The 19,492-nt window shown below is 38.0% G+C and overlaps 1 long non-coding RNA gene across 1 annotated transcript in view; it reads left to right on the top strand.

Moving 5' to 3' along the window:
- Window positions 1–1,609: 1,609 nt before the first annotated feature.
- LOC110469661 (uncharacterized) overlaps window positions 1,610–19,492 on the top strand; it is a 26,322-nt gene continuing 8,439 nt past the window's right edge. The window contains exons 1-3 of the long non-coding RNA XR_002465285.2: window positions 1,610–6,158; window positions 7,681–7,813; window positions 17,821–17,942. This is a non-coding gene — a long non-coding RNA (uncharacterized LOC110469661). The remainder of the gene's footprint in view (window positions 6,159–7,680; window positions 7,814–17,820; window positions 17,943–19,492) is intronic.

Genomic DNA, 19,492 nt, shown 5'->3' with positions numbered 1-19,492 from the left:
CTCTTGGTTGTCTTTTTTTTTTTTTCCCTGTGACAAATCAAAATCCATATTAGGTGAGAGAACAGCAGAGAGACCATCTGCAGAGGAAGATGGGCAATTGTGAAAAGAGGTCGAGAACAGAATAGGGAAGAAGGAGCAGCAGAGGCAGGGGTCAGCGGAAGGACAGAGGCCGTGAGTTGGAGGTGTACCCACTCATCCCACACGTAAGCTCCTTTCTCTGAGGCAGCGGGGAGCGATCTCTCTGAAAGCACCTACCGCAAGCAAGTCCTGACTCTGCTGTGCCTCACAGATATGACTCAAACAGAGATACTCAGTCTCAAAATGAAAGCAGGCAGAGTGAAGTTACTGATGTGCTGGACACTTGACAGTGAGGGCTCCTGAGCAGCAGAGTGCTGGCTGTCCCCATGAGTGACAGGTGCACCATCCGGTTTTCCAAACTGCATATGCAATCACCCCAAATAGCTCTTTTGTGTGATCAAGGAAATTTACTTTTTAAACTATGCTAGCCGAAAAGTATTCCAGTGACCTAAACCAGTCATGGGCAATTTCCGAGCCAAGGAACTGCAGGAGTACTTAGAAGTCCTAACATTTGCTGGTCACTCTCCTTTGTCCTTGCTCTTCCTGGTCTACAAATTGTTCCCTTCAGAAAGGGATTTAAAGATTCCCTTAAAAGACTTCAACAATATAATTTTCTCCTTCTTTATTACCTTTAGTGTTGTCCAATTAGGGGAAAAGTGAGGTGCCTATTACATCAGTAGTGGCAATAGTTAATGGCAGGAATACAGGCTGTGAAGAAGCAGTTGTTTAGTTAAAACTTTCATTAAATCTCTTTGAATAATACAAATGTGTAAAATTAATTTTTATAGAAATCTGGAAAAACACAGAAAGCTGTGAAAATCAGTGATTATTGCATTAGTAATTACTATTGCTCTTAACTAAAGCAAAGTGAAAGGCATCAGTATTTGAATACTCTGTCCACTTCGAGTGCTTTATTATCTAAATAAAAAGTATTTTTAAATTACTAAATGAAACTCCAGATTGCTCTTGCCCAAATTTTGTGTGTTCATGTTTCATCTACATTCTTAAGAAATTATGTTTACCTGGAATGCCATTGCTTGCTTCCCTTGTTTTCTTTATGCACTTTCAACAAATTGCAGTCTACCATTCAAACTTTCTTTTGAGAATGATTTTGAAAGGAATGGACTTTAAAAATAAGAATGGCTTGTGTTATGGAAGAGTATAAATACATCCATAACTAACATACACATTTATCTGTTTGCAGACATTCTAGGATAGGTCTAGGTCATAGTTAAAAATGCATAGCAAAGAATCTAAAAAAGAAAATAAGAACAGAGTTCTCATTATTTAAAATGATCATTTTTATAAGTATAAAAAGAAGTCCAACAGTAAGCAGCAGAGTTTGCATGAAATGCAATAGAACATTTTTGTTATGCAAATAGAGTTAATATAATTAAGAAAATGCACTGTGACTGTCTTCAAGTTAGAACTAAGCTGCAGAGTTCAGAAACAATGGATGAAAAAAAGCAGAAAGGTATTACTCAGAAAAGATAACTATTGGTGACAAGTGACTATATAGTAACACCAGAGATTACTCTGGTGTAAAAGAACTGCTTTTCATGGCTGAAAAACTTCAGGATCAAACACCTGGAACAAGATAAACAGCTTTACTTAAAACATACTTCCATGAAGTAGTTTGCTGTCCTTTAACTTTCACTACTTTTATGGGCATGGTTAGTAGGAGGAAAAAAGGAGGGAGGGACAGGGAGAGAGAGAGCGAATCTCTCAAGAGTGGTGTGGTTTGGTCAAAACCTCCAGACCTTGAAAATCTTTGCATACTAACGTCTGAAACAGGTGGTCCTGGGCTCATTTTGTGAGCATAAGTTGCTGTGTGTCGACCTTATGCTCCTGAGCCTTCTCAGATGTGTAGCCAGGAGGGATCTGTTTGACTGTGTGTGATTTTTTTTATATCTTTCAGCTAAATCACAGGTCTTAATGCAAAATGCACTCAGAGACAGCACAGGGAATTGTGACACTCCCTATAGGACTTTTTCACTATAAACCAATAAATGGATTACACTGATCACACAGTTTTTCATCTGTGATTGCTAAAATGTGGATAAAGTCTTCAATTTAATATTTAATAGTACTAATCTTCATTTAATCAGCAATACAAGCATAATTTATTGGAAACCTCATAGTCTATTGTGAATGGAGATTTTCTGTGCTAGTTTCTAAGGGCTGGGAATAGAGCAGGCACATAAGAAAAGAAAAGAAAATTCCCATCAATGGTATGCAGAAAGCTGGAGATGTAAAGAGAGAAGGGAAGATGCAAATAGCAATAGTGGGTGCAAGCATGGGTATTGCTTCACATTTAATGACTGACTGCGTTAAGGACCCCGGTCGTCTCCTCTGGCCAATCATTAACTGCTTGGAAATGTCCTCCCATTAGCTCTTATTGTTAACAACAAGTTACTAATACATATTTAACAGTATTCATTATTTTTTTTAACTGCTTCACAACGGCCTCAGCGAGCGAGCATGAGCAGCTGGAAGCTGCATCCCCAAGCCCTGAGAGGCAGGGGAGGGGATGCAGGAGCTCCATTTTCCCCGGAGCAGCCGCGCCGCTGCGCTGCCCTGCTCCGGCTCCGCCAGCCTGGCTTTGTTACGGGAGCCCTCGGCGGGCGTGCGGCCGGGCGGATGCGGCACAGGCCTGGCTCCTGAAGCATCACCAGTGCACATTTAAACCAGTGTTGAGCATATAAACTCTTATTTTTTCCTTTTTTTTTTCCTTTTTTTTTTTTTGTTTTGTTTTGTTTTTCCTTTTTTGTAACAACAATAGATTATTATGTCGCAAGTAAACGTCCACGAACATTTCTGTTTTTTTTTTTTTTTTTTTTTTTTTTTTTTTCTCGGAATTGGAGTTTTAAAATTATTTTTCTTCCAAACTCTGTCCTTTCAGTTGGTCTGTATCATGTTTTTGAAAGCAGTAGGAATTTAGAAAAACAATTAAACTATCGGTGTGATATTAAAATGCATTATTTTAAACATAGACAGTAATGAGTTTAGAAGTTATGAGTCCTCAAAATTCTATTAACTCATTTCCAGATGGATAAACAGAAATGCACAAACCAGACTAACTTGCAGGGAGTAACAGGACATGAGCCTGAAGGCCTGCCCTGTACGTGTGTCTCACGTTGACTCAAAAGATCCCTAGGCAGAATTTGTTATCTGAGAAAGTGAAAGTAGACAATTTATTGCAGCTAGATCCTCAAAAACAGATTCACAATTATCAAATAACAGAATCTGTTAGTTTTGCTGCCTTCAGTAAAATATCTGATCTCCATGGAAATAGGATTACAGGAGAAACCATATTAGATTAGGGTTCATCTGGCTCAATTTCCTGTCTTTGACAATAGCCAGTACTACAGAGGAGGGTGGCACAAATAGAGTATTGAATGTGCATAATTTTTCAGTCTAAATGTATGGAATCTGACTGTAAAATCATCCTGTTTTTCTCCCGCTCTATGCTTCGTCCTTTCAATTTCCTCTTATATATCTTTGGCCCTTTGTCTCCTCAAGTGTGATGCTTTTAACATTTTGGGCTTTACCGGGAAAATGATTGAATATTTAAACTATCTCTGAGTCATATGATGCTGGTTAAATGGTGTCTGGAGTATAAAAACTTGGCAGAGTGCATTTTTTGAGGCTTGAGCTTTGCCTACTCACTTGGAGTTCTGTTGTGGCTACGATGCCAATACCAATACAATGTAGTTTACTATTTTGGATCTGTAGACTAGTAACTCATAAAGTCCCACTAAAATTTCCTCTACATTTAAAGAGTCAATAATCTTTCACTGAACTAAATTCAGGACAGATAAATAATGGTGAATACATTTCCTGAACACAGTATCTAGTGCTACCTGATAACCCATATCTCAAAACTTCCCTCAGAGTCCCTTTTATGTCTGGGCCCTGTTGTTTGGTAGTGACTGATGGCTGTAAACTAATCAGTGTGAGGTGCCAGTGAGGAGGTCAGAAATCTGCTACAGATGTTGTTTGCAATGCAAAAGACCTTCTTGCCTCAACTTAGGACAAGTTATGCTGGAAACCAAAACTTCAATTTTTGCCACAGCTCCAGGCATCGCTCCTCCCCAAGGAACTAAAGGTAATATTTGTGGGTTTTACTGTAATTATTTTTATTCAGTGGGAAACCCAAGTGAAACAGACAGTGGCTGGATGTGTAGGTACTTAGGATACACAAAAATATTCTCACTTTTGGACACTCTTTGAGACCCTTTCTTTTGGGTCATTTTGGGTTTTATGGGCCGGGTGCAGAATGTTTTTTGGTTTTTTTTTTTTTTTTGTAGGCTCCTATAGCAAGCATTTGACCCAAAGCATATGGAAGAACTGCCCCTGTGTTTGCATTGAGACCTCATTGATCAGTAGTTTAACAAAGAACAAAGAGACCATGGTGCACTCACTGGGAGCTGTAGTACCACTTGCCCAAGCAGCACACTGGTTAATTGTACGCAGCAGGACATCTTATGTGCTGCCAAAAGATGTTGGAGTAGCTATGAAATAGTGACTTGAAGGGTTAGTAACAAATCAGTATTACCTTCTGGGCTTAGGCTGAGGAGAAAGGGCAGCTCCTTATGGATTTTGTTTTGTTCTCCCTAAATAAAACCTCTAGATCCAACAGGGTAATGTTTTGTCTTACCAATGCATCTGTTTCTTTCTTGGTAAATAATATTTTAATTCCATGTGTAGCTAATGTTTTAAAGATAAGTCATTAAAGAAACAAATTTTAATTCTAGATTTCCACAGACTTATTAGGATTATAATGAATTAAAACATAATGAAAAATAGCCTGATTAAGGTTATTAAGAGGTTATATCATCTTTAAGCCGTACCTCTGTTGAAAGAGGCTCATGAAAGGAGGAGTGTCTGTCAGCTGAGACATATGCAATTTGATTAAAAGCGTGAAAAGAAGTGCAAATACTTCTCCACCTGGAAGGATAAAAGACAAAGATTTACAGTCACTGAATGTGCCAAAAACTCCTTGTCTTCTGTGCCACTCAGTGTTGAGAATGTCCAATTCATTTTTCATGTCCAGCTACAAATGAAATAGGGAGAAATTACTGTGATTTCTTCAGATGTTTGAATATTAGCAAATATTTGGAATGAAAACTATTAACACATCAGAAATGAGAGGCTTTTAAAATGGAGAACAGGAAGCTGGTTATTGTCTGATAGATTTTTCCAGGATCCTTATATTGTGCTGAAGCAAAGGGAAATTAGTGAAAATCCACTAAACCAGCCATTCTGCTGTGCATGCAGAAAGCCAGAATTCCTTATCAAGCCTCATAATACCTCATCCATATATTAGAGCTTGCCAAATAAACTAATAGTTACATCAGTCCTGCAGCTGTTTTCAGGAGGCCACAGCTCCCTGAACCTGAAACTTTGACTGCTGACAACAAGTTGCTTGAAGCAGAAATGTTATTGAGAAGCCACCTTCCCTGTAGCATCCCTGCTCCTGCTGCCACGTCCAGCTTGGTGCCTCCATCTGCCCGGTGTACCGTGGGGCAGCAGTGCCAGCAGGCTCTGTCCACGAGGTCCAGGATGCTGCTGAGCTTCTCATCAAACACCCTGTGCTGCAGGGACTCTTTCCTCCAAGCGCTGCAGACAGCCCTGACTGTGAGTTTGACAGGCGTGCACTTGCCTATGTTTATAATGAAGATGCTGTTGGCAGACCCTCCACAGGTTGGGTAAGGTGATTTCTTTAGCCAGAGATTTACAAGATTTTGCAGAAAAGCATCCTCAGCTTTTTCAGCATTTTTTTAGATGATGCCATAATGCAGTCATTGCCAATATTCAGCTTTGGGAAAGGCTCCTGAAATATTTTTAGCCTCTGACTCTTCTCTCTGCACTTAGAAATATCCTTTATAAAGTAATATCCTTTATAAAGTACTAGAAGAACTAGATATTTACTGGACCCCATACACTGCCAAATCTATCTTCCTCTGTTTACATTTCCTTATCTATTTTTGTGTTTATTACTCTAGGCCACCAATTGCAGGAGTTGCATGTTGTGAGATACAGATACAATGCATTCCCTTGAGGGACAGAGTACAAAAGTAAGTTGCTTACTTTTTTTACTCCATTTGTGAACTATTTTCTTCTGTAAATAATTACTATTGAAGCAATTCACTCTTTCCCTTTGTAGCTGTGCCTGATGTTTACTGAAGCTGAAATGCAAACACATTATTCATACCTCTTCCTAAAGTCTTCATGCATTCATTCTAGTATCCTAGCATTTAGTTGAACTAGGATATCAGACCATGTTTGAAAGTGATTTAATTCTGATTTTTCAGTGTACTTCCAAAAAAGCTACCTTTTACCCACATTAATGTAAGATGTGGAGGCAGGAGACAGAGAAGCTGCCATACAGGAAGAGTTGCCCTGTGCTTGTGACTTAGATGTAATATCTTATAGCTTATGCACTGTAGGTAAATCATTCATAGTTGTGCTTGACCAGTTGTGCAACATCTTATCTGAAGGAGAAAAATTACCTTCTGACTCCCACAGAGTATCATTTTCTGCCCTAATGCATGAGAAAACTCTACTGCTTTTTGCTTAAAGAAATAATTTTTTCCTTCCAATCTTCTACTTTATTCAATTGAAATTAAGTATTTTCTGGAGTGCCCAACAATTCAAGAATGCATTTTTACCTGGCCTTGGAGCTGGCACTTTTGGTGCATTCTGTGTAATTGCAGAACTTTGTTTATGAAAATGTTGTTTGCTTTTGTCTACCAAGGGTGGCATCCAGGAATGCTACATTTATGGCTTAAACACCAAAAGACTTTGAAACGCTAAAGATGAGAGTACACTTTATTGTAAGCATGACAGTAGCAAGTTAAAAAACTTTTTCATCTTTAGCCCTCAATGGTGGCATGCTGCTCTAGCTATAGGATAGGCTGAGCAGGGGTAGGGAGCCGTGATGTTCCAGCTGTGCTCCTGTAACTCAGATATTTGCAGCTGACATAACTAGTCCTCTCAGCTATTCTGTGCTGCAGGAAAAACAGTCAAGATAGCTGCTGTCTAGGCACCATGACTGACTGCCATGGATTGATCACATAACATCTCTTTTTTAGCAGCATTATTCACATGAATTACTAACTTCAGCCATGAAGCCATGCAGTGGATTGCACAAGTCTGTTATCTCACATAATAAATTAGGTTTAGTAAACCAAGCCTTAAAATAACTGTCTCATTTGAAACTCAGTCTTAGGTTTTCAGGTCATAATTTTTTACAAATTAACCTGAAAACACTTCTGGCATGAATAATGTTGAGAATGATGTACATTTCCCTTGCTATGGGCTAAATCTTCCATCCTGCCAACTGTGCCTGTGAGGGATGTGGATGCAGGGTAAAGCAGAAATGCCTTGCACCCACAGCTCCCAGCCTGGTATCTGTGTGCACTGCTAAGCCTTGGTGCCAGGAGAGGGACACTCTGCTCTCACAGAATTTCCCAGTTTTTTTCTCTACATCTCCCTTCAGCTGGGTGAAGGGTGGAAAAAAATACACTTCCTTTATCCTCAACACCTTTCAAGTGATGCAAATCTGGAGTGTAACTAAGCTGTTATTTCTTCTTCCAGCTGCTGGGTTTGCTCTGAGTGCATCAGTCCAGAGAGATCTGCAGAGGAGAACGAAGGCAGGGACTCGTGCACATGTGAAGTTTCTGTCTCCAAGTGGCCTTTGGGTCCACAGAACCAGAAAAGTCCTTTCATGGTAGGTCCTGGATTATAGAGTTTTGTTTTACAGAATAAACAAACACAAAGCATTTTAGGTAGTGTTAGACACAGGGTGACATTAAAAAGCTCTCCACCTGCAGTCTAGTTAACATACTTAGTGTCACACAATTAGGCTTGTTAAAAATATTTAAAAGCCTGGAAGACTCAGCACATCTGCTTCCTCACATAGGAAAGCACTCAGAAGGAAAACTGCAAAATATTTTGTTTAGCATGAGGTAAAAACTCCTTAATTCTAATATCAAAGACCAGATACCCCTTCAGTGAAATAGTTGTTCATTTTGTTGTACTGCTTGTGCAGAATATATTTGCTCAGGCTACCAACAAGGTAATCTCTTTGAGTTTTGGCTTGCATTTTATTAAGACCTGAATCAAGACTACTAACTTATTTCACTCAGGCCAGCAAGGACAACTGCCTTCATAACTGTACTGGCTGATAAAACATAGGAGACTTGGAGCAGTATATAAGAAAAAAACTTAGATGAGATGATATTCCATGAAACACAGCCATTTTTGATAAAATTGCTAATGCAGAATCTGATTTTGTTGGCTTCAGGAATGTTTCTAGAAAAGCCAACTCAGTATGTCTCTTTCTAACCTAAAATTAGGACTGGAATGATAATATCGTGATTTTCCTGTTATATAATAGTGACATAACAGTGTGACAGAAAGTGACATAGCCACATAAAGAAAGACCATTTTTTCCTAATCTACCAAAATGTGTCATGTCAACCAAAAAAAAAAGTATTTTAACTAAATTTATGGGAAAAAAAATCTCCTTGGAAAATAATGTCAGGATATAGTCATGAGGGAAAGACACAAGAAGGAACTAGAAGCTGTTTAATAAAGGAGAATAATAAAAAGAAAAAGCATGATGACTTACAGAGGGTTAATGTATGCATGTGGGTGGATTTTCAGACCTCATAGCAGAAATTGGTTTACTTTTCCTGTACTTTAGTTAAAGAAAATGCATGTGATGCTTGCAACATAAAGAAAACTCAAGATCAAAAAAAAAAAAGAGCAAGAAAACTGGTAAAATTTAACAAATTTAGCTGAAAGATCAGGATAATGGCTCAGTGTTGACAAATGTAACGTAAGAAAGAATAATTTAAGCCATCAAAATACATCATTATTGTCACTCAAGAGGAGACCTGTGCCTGCTACTGGATGGTTCAATGGAAGTCTCTGCTCTGTATAGAGTAAGGGTCAAAGATGCAAGCAAACTGTTAGGATACAAAAGGATTGGGAGAGAAATAATGCCCAAAAATCTTATAATGTCATTAAATAAATCAGTGGTATGCCCTGACCTGGAGTACTGTACTCAGTTGTGGTTATCCTGCCTTGAAGAGAATGTATCATAAATAGAAGAAGTATAGAGATGGGCAGAGTAATTGATTAGAAGCATGAAAAACTCTTAATTTCAAGACAAATTAAAAAGTTTAACTTTTTTTTACATGAGAGTGAAGATGAACTATATGGGTCACTAATAATAATGGGTACACAGTGTATGAGAGGTCATTCATTAATAAGACAACAAGAAAAAGTGCAATGAAGTTATCAATTATTGCAATTAATAATTAATTATTAATTTTTCTCTGGAGCTCAGTGCAACTTGGTGGCCAAGACTTCAGCTGAATGTTGAGTTCTGTTGGATATGTATTTAAATAAATACATCACCTATGCTGAAGTCCACAAGATCTAAAAGTGTTTTTGAGTTACAGGCTACCATAAGGGTGACCATTCACCAAATTATAAAGAGAATTAAGAAGAAATCTTTCCTGTGGGCAGATTATTTCATAAATGCTTACTGCAGGGTTTCTGACACCTCTCCCTGAAACACACCTGGTACAGGCCACTGTCAGAGGGCATATCAGAGGAGATGGACCACTGCTCTGATCCAGTGTGTCAATTCCTATGTTGAATCAATGATACAGAGATGAAAGGTTCGATATCCTATTATCAGTCTCTTGAACCATCAAATTCTCCTCCTCTTCCCCATTCAGCTATTGATTAAATTAAATGCAGCAAGGTAAATGGGGACAGGAAAGAAATTCCTTATCTTAGCAGAGCTCTTTGTCTATGTTCTTTAGTCTGAATTATAAGGAGATGGTAACCCCAAACTACTGAGGAATCTGTATACTAGATTTTTTCACAGCAGCCTGTCCACACAAAGATCCCACTATATGGTTATTATTTTTAAGGCCATTTAAATTTTTATTATTTTTAGATATATAAGTATGCATTTTCTGCTCATTACATGCTGCATTTCTGGAGCAAAAAAGAGGTACAAAGAGACTGTGAAGGACAAACCCCCACCATTCATCTGTATACATGTGCCATGCTGACTGCTGTATGTTTTGGAAAGATCCTCTGTAGATTCACCAATCTAAAGAAATAATGAGCTTAAAGCAGTGGAACCTCTGAAAACAGCTGGCAGTTGGATAATGATGGATATGCTACAGAACCAGAGATCTTGGTGGTGGAGGATGAATGATGCATATAATGAAAAGGAGGCTGAAGCCGATCACCTTCCCTGTTAGTATAAACACGTAAAATGCAATTCACTGTGATGATGGTGGTGGTGCATTGCATAATAAATTATGTGTCTGGATCATAAAGGCAATATTTTATGATAGAAAAGTTTAATAGAAAATGTATGTAAATGAGTGTAACTTGCCCAATGATGCTTTTTGACTTGAGTGTAAGAGGAGAAAATAATTTCTTCTCTAGCACATTTGCAAGTTGAACAGAAAAATGCCTGCGAGTTCCACTTTCCAATTTCACTCACATTTTCAGACATAGAGGGATAATAGATTAGTAAAGAGTTGTGTTTTATTGCTGTAAAGCTCAACATTCTGCAAAATTTTTGAAAGTGCTATGAGTGAAAGTTAGTGGTGAGGAAAATGTGGAAATTGCTGATTAATAAAGGAGCAGGACCCAGCCAAATCCTGTTCCAAAATTTCCAGGGTTTTGCATAGGCTTAAAATTAACCTGGAGGACCATAAATGATGATTATCCTAGCAGAGAAGGTTTAATGAGCAGAGAGCTCCAGTGGGGAGGAAAATACCCAGGCAGACAAATAAACAAAATGCTGAACAGTAAGACCCTGGTGAGAGCCAGGAATGCTCTTGTGTTTGCCACAGGCTGCAGAGGTGCCCAGCCAGGCACCAACCACACCCTCGGGCACGTGCTGGGTTCCTACCCTGGCCCTGGGCAGGACCCGGAGCTGGACTTTGATAATCCTTGCTGGGGCTCTTCCAGCTCTTGGTAGGACTCTTCTAAAGGACCTCCTCTTCTTAAGATGAGTATGAGAGTTTTGAGACGTGTTGTTCAAATAGGAAATGTCATTATTTAGCTAGGTTTAACTCCTAATAAAAAAGGGAGGTGGGATACTTTGGAGACAGTACAGGATTGGTGTGTTTTTTTTTTTTTTTTTTTTGTGGTGTTGGATACACTTCTAGTGAATTCATAGTGTTTGGGGTTTTTAATAATTTTAGTGAAATATTATTTATTTTATGTATTTATACATTTAAAATGCATATATATATATGTGAAAAATCTGTGAGGAACTTTTTACAAAAAATAATTTTAATATGCCAACAAAAAATTGTGATATACTATAGAAAAGTAAAATCCAATAAAATTTTCTGAAATAAATTCTAAGGAAAATTTACAAATCGTAAACAGCCAAAGTACTGAGAAAAGCACCAAGTTGACATTTTGAGACATAGAAGCCTAAATCATTGTTTTATTTTGACATTTTGATGCAAAAAGTAGAATTTTTTGTGTGACATTTCCAAAGCAAGTTGGGATTTTTTTGGTAACTGTCCTGCAGAAATATTTTATGATTCAAGAAGTAAATGTCAAACTTTCAGAATTCCCTTGTAACATGAATTCCATTGGCTGATCAGCTCTTGTTCATGCCCTTTGAGGAACTGCTGAGCCTATCAACATAATAGAAATCTTTATTTCCACACAAGAAGTTTCAGTTCAAATTTGAATTCTAGCAGTCTCTCATAATTATCCTTTTTTGGCAAATTCTGTTGAGAAAGAGTGGGTGTAATATTTTGTCACTTCGAGATTTTTTTTGAGGTAACAGCAAATCAGAGCAGAAAAGCATAAAAATCATATTTGAAGAGGATTTTAGGAAATTATTTCATTAGCTGAAACTGGAAGCAATTTTCTTTATTTAGTCAAACACTATACTGCCCCCACCTAGACACAAGGTAAATAAATCATCACAAAAGGATTTTTTCTTTGTCTCAGCAAAGCAGCATTCATTTCTAGCTAGTGGGTAGGTGTCCCAGATGTGAAAGATGTATAAGGCTCTCTTGTTGCTAAATGCCAAAGCTGAAGCACTGGTTTCCTAGAACTGCACATAGGTCATATTAAACAGCTATAAACAACAGAAAAGCATCACATTTTTGCAGAAAAGATGGGTTTTCCATTTGTAAATCTTCCTATGTAGAGTTGGGTAATAAAGCAATCTATACCTTTAGGTATGTGAAGAGAGTAGAACACACTGCTTAATACTGGGAACTCCCAGGACTGGTGAAGGAGTTAAAATTTGGTTCTAGTAATAACAAGGGCCTATGTGAAACTGGACCCTGAATCCTCAGCCATTAGCAGTTGCTAACCTGAGAAGGAATTTGATTGTCTAAACTGAATCACTCTGACACAGATTTCTGGGTTTCATTAATTTCTTCTGTACAGTCACCTAAATTCACATAAATGAATGGAAAAAATACATTAAAAAATCTTTGTATGAATGTTTACCTATCAAAGAGAAACAAAAAAAAAGCTATTATTTCCAGTTTTATTTTCAGATATTCTCACCGGAGTTTGATTTTTTTTTTGCATCTAGATCCACAATATGTTTATTAAAAGAAAAAAAGAACCAACATGAGGCAACAACAACAACTCTACTAGAAACTCCCTAGTAACACAAAAAGCAGTACAGCTGTGTTCTGCTGGAATGGTTAATAAGAAAAGGAAAAAAAGGAAATTAGACCCTTTATTCTAGAGAGCATGCATTTATGCAAAGAGGATGTTTAGCAGGGGGTGAAGAGATGAGGACTTGGCCAGTTATGAACTTGTAGAATAATCATGGGAAAAATGATGAAGTGCTCATAGTGGTATAGTAATGACATACATAAAGCAAATGTGTTATGATTAGATCAAATTGCAAGGAGAAATGAGTAAATGTTGAGAACAATGTCGTGTTCAATGTGTAAACAACACATCTCTCTCCTTAGCTGGGGTTGTTATAAGCAAGCAAGAGTTAAAAATACAAGAGCAATTTTTAGAGGCAACCTCATGACTGGCAATCAGTGCTAATAAGATTCTTTTCCTCTTGCAAGATTCACAGAAAGCCCTCAATCCATGCCGAGCACATTCAAAGGCAAGGGACTAAGCGCTCCCCTTACAGGTTCATTATCATTCGCAGGTTATCCCAAGCCAAGTGAATCAGGAAAGCAAATGAATTAGTGAGAATTAAGGAGCCTCTGTGGTCTGAACCCTCTCCAAATCTCAGCTAAGATGAAAGGTAGACGCTGATGTCTTGTGTCCCGGGGTTTTCAGAATTGGAGCCCCAGTGCCGAGCCGCTTCCTCCAGAGCCTTGCAGAAATGTGCAGGCAGTTAATGTTGCCTAACGTCTCCTGACCGTGGGTTCAGCCATGTGGGAAAAGTTTTACGAGGCTGCAAAAACCAAACCCCCTTTCACTCACAATTAATTACAGGAGAGTTGTTATAGCACCTCGCTGTCAATGAGTCCAGTGAAAGCGCACATTCCTCTCATCTTGCTCAGTAATAATCAAAGATACTCAGGTAATGTCTTAGTGCGTAACAATATCAAATGGGGTAGTTAAAAGACACCTCTAAAGCACATTGAACCACTAACGGTATTGTTTCATTGGAAGTGCGACCTTAAATTATAGGATTTGTAAATGACAGGAATTCACAATATGAATTGGAATCTCCAGTGTTTACCCTCCCTATTTTCATCTGTCTGAAACGAAGCAGCACCTGACAATCTTTAATCACATACTTGTTTTTAGTTTTGTGATACAGTGATCTTCTGAGGGAAGCTATGGCCTTAAAGTACAATGGGTTGGAAAGATTTGAAAGGAAAGCAGTTTGTTTTCATTAAATACTTGTTACTGCTAATTATATTTGATCATTATAAATAATACAGTTTAATTAAAGAAGCACGTCACCTAGAAAAAATATTTGATTTCCAAAGGATAACAGTATATCTTTGCACTTGCAAGTAGGGGGTGGAAATAGCAAGTGAAAAATGTGCAGATGTATTTGTTTGTGTGTCTGTGTGTGTTTGCATGTAGGTATAAACAAAACAGTATTGTTTTGGGGAGACTAAATGTTTGGTAGAAAAAATAAATCTGTTCAAAGGAATTTTTTCCAGTTCTGATAATGAAATTATACTTAAAGGGCTATATTGCATCATATCAGATGATATCTTTATGTATTTTTAAAATTATTTAACATAAGTAATTATCTACAATAAAATTACATTTGTCAAATGACATTAACCAATGTTTTCACAGCCTAGGTCTGTATCAATGTTCTCATCAGATATATTTGTCTGCCATAATTTTTAATGCCAGCTGTTTCACGAATGTGAAGAGTTCAGTATGAAATTACATGTTTGTCATAATAAATCTATATATTTAATTTTATTTTTTTTGCAAATTATACTTTTTCAAGGTTAGTTTAAAGGAAATTAATAGAAAATTAAGGCTAATTACTCTACATGTAACTGAAGTCTTGAATTCATGTACCAGTTTACATAATTGTTCCTTTAAACAATCATGTTGGAAAATTCTCTAGTTTTTACTTCCCCTCTTCATATAATTCCTGACTCATGACCTCCTATCTACCAGCCAGGCTTGATGTGCATGACTGTATCTCATTTATAATAATCATGATCTTTACAGAGAGATCGATTAAAATATTATGGTTCTTTTAAAATCAGAATGCATATCAAACGAAGCCTCGCTTATAAAATACAGAAAAAGCCCAGGCTTTTGCAGTCTCCTCCGTGTGAATAAGATGTTTTAAAAATCTCTTAATATTCAAAGACAGTTAATCATTAAAGAGGCAAATATGTTAATACGGTTTTATCACAATTGAAAATGCTGTTAGTGGGTCTATGGATTGCACTGTTCTATATACACTACATTTAACACAGTTAACAAAATGAGTCCTGAAACTCAAAAATCACTCCCTCTACAATAATATGTAGTTTAAATAAAAAGCTAATATAATTTAAAGAATTGTTTTCTTTTTGGTATGCACTCTTGTTTGTATAAAAAGTATTTTAGAAAAGACACAATATTTTAATCCCTTCCTTTTTTTTTTTTTTTCACATAAAATTGCTGAATGGAAAAAAACCCCAACATTATTTAAACTGAGGTTGAAAATATCTAGAGGCTTCAACAGTGGACAATTTCTTTTCCTTGTAGTTATAATTAAATCTTTTTTTTTTTTGGAAGAGGGGGGACTTGGGGGAAGGAGGAGGAGGACAGTGTTAGTAATCCCAGCCACTATATTGCTTGCAAAGAAAATGCTCTAAGACTTAAAGGAAAGATAAAGGTGAACTGCACGACAGTGTTAAAATTCAACAAATCTCATTCTTAATTCCTTAACATTGCAATGCTGTTCATTTCCTTGTATATTTTTTTATTTTCACCAAGCTTTGTGCATTTGTGCTTGGAATTTGAACATTTTTCTGTTTTTTAAATTAGATGAATGAAACATTTCAATTGATATAATTCTACCCACTCTCTTCTTAACCGCTGTATCACAAGGGGATTTTATTAATTGCATTTTTTAATGCTGCTCTTGTTTTTAATCAGTTACCTCTAGGTTAGCTTATGTATCACTTTTAGTAAATTCTATTTATGTTATCCAAAGAATTAAAGATAGCAGATGCAGGTAAAATCATTTTCAAGAAGGCGTGAGCACAGGACAGAAGAAAAAAAAAACCCAAACCAAAACAAAAAACAATTAGAACAATCCCCCAGCTAGTATCAGCCTAGGAAGAAGCAAAGCACACACAATACCCTCAAGTGTGTGTGTGTGTGTGTGTGGGAAGGGCTTCATAACACCAATATTATTTAAAATGGTGTGGGTCTGCGGCAGCCTGCAGCAACAGCAGCTTCAGCCAGTGCTGCGCCAGCCAGGCAGCGGGCCCTGCCCTTGCGCTGGCCACAAATGACCACTGAAATCCCAGAGGCACTCTTGAATTTCTGCATTCTCATTTCATCAGCTGCGAAATATCTGTCACTCATGTTCCACACTGGGCAAAGTGACACCTGCCAGTCTCAAGAACAAGGACAAATTAATGTTCCTCCACCAACTGTGTCTCAGAAGCGAGTGGCGAGCGGCAGCGCGAGCAATCAACAGCTCGAGTACATTGTTAAAGTTTGCAATGCATTGCTGGGGTTCCTTTCAGACAAGGTAATTTGCAGCAGCTGTTGTCGGTTTGTGCTGTTATTGAACATGTGTTCTGCTGATTTCCCTCCTAATGAATCTTTTAAAAATATTTGCAAAATACGTGTAAAATTGCATTGCTGAGGTTTCATGAAGCTGCAAAACAAGGTGGCTCATTTTAAACAATGCTTGGGAGAGATAGTGCAGCAGCTGCCAGATAAACACGTAAGCCAGGCACTCACCTTATCCACTCCATCTTCCTAGAAATCACTCAGAAATATTTTGGATAGTAGGTATAAAATCTCCAAAAAACCCAAAACAACAAAAACCATTTCTGATGTCTGTCATCATGTCACATCATGTTATGCGATATTATATCTGCTTGTGATGAGATGCAACATGACAGGATGTAATGCAATGTAACATATAAAAAAATGTAAATAATCCACTTTTGGGGATTAGATATCTGCTGTCAATTCCTATAGCAGGAACCTGAACTGAATTTATTGAGGCGGATGGGGGCCCAGCAAACACCAAACTGTGCAGTGGTGTTTGCAAACCAGCACACATCACAGTTCACTGCCTCTCCCAATTGCTTTTGGGTAGTTTGGCTCTTATATGACTGCATTACAATGTTAAATAGAAGTTCTTGTGGTGAACAGTCTTGTGACTCAATAATTTCGTTAATTATCACTGCCTACAGCAATCACTCCAATGATGACTCGACATGAGTAGCTGTTTGTACATTTTAAAATATACTTGTTCGAAATAGCTGTAGTGTTTTTCACAGCAAAACACACAGTGTGAACATAAAATCATGTACTAAATAGGACATAACTGGGGAGTAAAAACAGTGCTTTGGGCCAAATAAGAGATTGCTCAGGACAGCATAAACTCCTGAGATCTCCCTGAGGCTGGAGACCTTCCTTCATTTGTTGGCACAGATCTATCTCTCTGTAAGTCACTGATCAAAAAGCACCAACATTTTAGGATTGGATAGGCTCTGCACCCTTTTATCACAGTGGCAGTTCACCAGTGCTTTCTGCCAGTTCTGGAGGGGCAGGCTTGGGCACAGAGAAGGGCTCTGGGCAGACTGTGCCCATGAGTGCCTGAGGAGCCAGATGACTATGCCATGGAGAATGGGCATTTGAAATGTCAGTGAATGTAACCTGAATGGTCTGGGGTGTTCTTTAACAGTGAGGAGATGGCTTTTGAAGTATTGCATAGGTTACTGATGATTTGGGGAAATTAAAAGATCTAGATTTGCCTTCACATAGCCATGGGTAGGGGAAGGGGCTAATCACCAGCAGTGGGAGGAATGCATCCCAGTCCCCTGACCTTCTCCCAGAATAGCCCAGGTCTCTCTTTGCCTCTGCCCCTGCCTTCCTACTGACTAACTGTGGCAGCTGATTCCAGCTCAAAATTAACCTATTTCTGTGCCTGGGAAAAAAAAAAAGAATCCAAGCCATTGCATTTCATCGGTAGTTAAGTGCTAATGGATGTCTTAGAACATGCTTTTAATTTTCTTTCAACAGAAGACAAAATGCCATGTTGTCTGAGCTTTGACTGCATCACAGGCACTCTGCAAAAATATCTTCTTACACCTACAAGGGCTTCACCCCCACTATGTTTGACTGTGTTGGGAGCTTGAGCACAGGTGAGTGGACAGCATTTTAACTACTATGTTTATTCAATGTTCCCTAATCAGGGTTAGATAATATGATATTTATAAAAACCCATTCTCTGTACCCTCGAAGGTTGCCCACCTTGGTAGCATCAATGCCATTGAACTGGTATTAGCAGCAGTGAGGGGTGGCTGTAAATTTTGCCTCATGTAGACAAGGCTTATAAGGTAAGCGGGCAGACCCCCAGCTGCAACTGCGTGCCTGGGAATGGAACCTTTTATTTGCTGTCATAGTGATGACTTTTAATTGTCCCAATAAACAAGCTTTTAAAAAGCTTCTAAAATGTTCTCTAATAACACACTTTGGTCTTTAGCCATAGAAATGCAGAAATAATTAGAAGTGCCATTGTGTACAGTGCCTTCTGGACTGGGCTGAAGGTGAAGGAGAAAGTATCATGCTATCCTTGTCAGCTGCAAGGGTAATTACTGCTGGCTGAAATTACTCAACATTTGTTTATAAGCTCCCCAGAGCATGCTGTAAATAGATTGTCTGTTATAGTCCAATCACATTAAAACGCTGCTCCTTGCAAACTGCTACCTCCTGTTTTCTGTAAGCTAGACAGAGAAAGCCTGCTGCTCACTTATTGAGCACCAAGCACTGAAGAGCTATGTTTAATGTGATTGTTTTCATTTGCTCTTCTCCGTCTGATATTACATTTATAGTTTACTGGGCTTGAAGACTGGCGTGTTGCATTGCTTTCATTTACTGTAGTAAAACTGAAAAGCTTTATTTCTGGAATCTGTATGCAACAGTTGATAGGAATTTTGGAATAGCAATAGCGTGGGAATATCTACAGACAACTTGTTCTCCTCTTGGGCAATGGTGTTTTCTCTTTGCCTTCTAAATGCTTCTGCACTGGTTCCAGCAGTGGTCGCATTGCCTGAATTGTCCTTTAAAGGATGAGCAGTATTTTCATAAAAGGTTAGAAAGAATGTATTTCCCTTAGCACTGAATTTCACACTACAGCATTGTCCTGTCCATTATGACCTGAGTTGTATGAAATAGAGATGCAGCCACAGCCTGTCTGTTTGATTTGCTCTCAGCATGATTTACCACATCATATCACAGCAGCTCAGGTATTTCCAATAAATATGGGGACAAATTCATCGCTGACATATGCAGAGAGAATTCCAGTGCTATCGATAGAGTTGCATTTGCTCCCACCAAGGTGAATTTGGCCACTAAACTGAAGATTTAGGGGAAACAAATAGAATTTTGAAGAAAACTCCTAAATCCCAAAACAAAACAACCCAACACATAAAAAAAAAAAATCTGAACACGTTCTATTTCCATATATTAAAAAAAAAAAAAGCAGTACATATCCAATACTAGGTATCAGAGGCAGAAATTTGTAACCCCTGTTTCATGAGTAATTCATGAGAACACACACAAAGGGTATTTCAACACCACTCAATTTATTTACCACTGATTATTCCCCAAAATCAGTACTGATTATATATAGAGCAAAGTGTGGACTCATCATGTCACATTTATTTGAAAAGGTTAGTAACAACATGCTGCC

Source organism: Lonchura striata, chromosome 7 (assembly GCF_050655825.1).
Source record: "Lonchura striata isolate lonStrDom1 chromosome 7, ASM5065582v1, whole genome shotgun sequence".
Classification (NCBI taxonomy): domain Eukaryota; kingdom Metazoa; phylum Chordata; class Aves; order Passeriformes; family Estrildidae; genus Lonchura; species Lonchura striata.
Note: the sequence above shows the minus strand (reverse complement) of the source record. Positions and strands in the feature narration are given on the sequence as shown.